Source organism: Belonocnema kinseyi, chromosome 6 (assembly GCF_010883055.1).
Source record: "Belonocnema kinseyi isolate 2016_QV_RU_SX_M_011 chromosome 6, B_treatae_v1, whole genome shotgun sequence".
In the NCBI taxonomy this organism is placed as follows: domain Eukaryota; kingdom Metazoa; phylum Arthropoda; class Insecta; order Hymenoptera; family Cynipidae; genus Belonocnema; species Belonocnema kinseyi.
The window spans coordinates 16085019-16086220 of NC_046662.1; the positions used below are offsets into that span (position 1 = coordinate 16085019).

At 36.4% G+C, this 1202-nt stretch overlaps 1 protein-coding gene across 3 annotated transcripts in view; it reads left to right on the forward strand.

Moving 5' to 3' along the window:
* LOC117175232 overlaps positions 1-1202 on the forward strand; it is a 33687-nt gene that overhangs the window by 14939 nt on the left and 17546 nt on the right. The gene's annotated exons all lie outside the window — the stretch shown is intronic.

A 1202-nucleotide genomic window follows, 5' to 3' on the forward strand; every position in this document is an offset into this window, starting at 1 on the left:
TATTTTATTTACAAAAAAAGTTCTAAGGTTCAAAAAAACATTCAGTGAACTGAGAAACTGTCGTCGGTAATATAGGTATTTAGCTGTGTCACATGCCCTTAAGAATCTTGAATAACAGAAAATGCTTAAGGGCATGTGACACAGCTATATACTTATATTACCGACCACACTTTTTCAATTCACTGAATGTTTTTTTGAATCTAAGAACTTTTTTGTAAATAAAATATCGAGCTGAAACTTTGAGAAATGTATTAGCGTACAATAAAGTACGTTTAGGTACTGCATTTTGGTAGGAACTTCACTGAAAATTATTTCATCTTTTTTGCTGAACCTCAACATTTTTTGAACGTTCGAACTTTTTTTATACATAAAATATCGGTCTCAAACTTTGAGAAATGCAAGAGTCGAAAGAAAACTACGTTTAAGTACAAAGATTAATAATAAAAGATGTAAAAAAATATATTTCAACAATCAATTCCAACGGCATCAGCCGATAACGTTGTACACGAAAATACGAAACCTGGCGGCCACTAGACAAGGCTCTAGAGAGTTCGTATTTTCGTGTACAACGTTACCGGCTGATGCCGTTGCAATTGATTGTTGAAATATATTATTTTCTTGAATCAAGAGTTCTTATTCTGATCCCTCTTAATAGCTTAATTGGAAAAGCACATGACCGGAAATCAGAAGTTTTGTGGTTCGATTCCCAATTGAGTGAAGATGGAGTAGGATCTTTTTTTCAAGAAATAATTTTAATTTGAAAATATTATTTTCCATCTAGTCTTATTAACACGTTAAGCATTTTCTGTTATTGAAGATTCTTAACTTGATCGATTTACGTGCACGAACGCATGGATACGCTTTAGTTTGCTACCTCCTTGTAGATTGTGCTAGTGTCGCTATAAGTCGTCAAACGCGGCCATGGGAGTCGACCCAGCCTGACGGTAACCAAGATGATCTGTTATGATTGTGTGGATTGAAGTTCGACAAATATCGATTTCAAGAGGCATTGAGTCCAAAATTCTGTCAATTGTAAAGCGCCTATCCGCCAAAACGATTTTTTCGACTGCTGCGACTGCGTCATCTGTAATGGCGGTTTTTGGCCTGCACGCAACTCACAAGTAGACACGTTTTTCACAGATAGCTCCATGGTTTCCGAGCCAGTGATCCCAGATCTGAAACGAGATGCGGTCCAACACTAT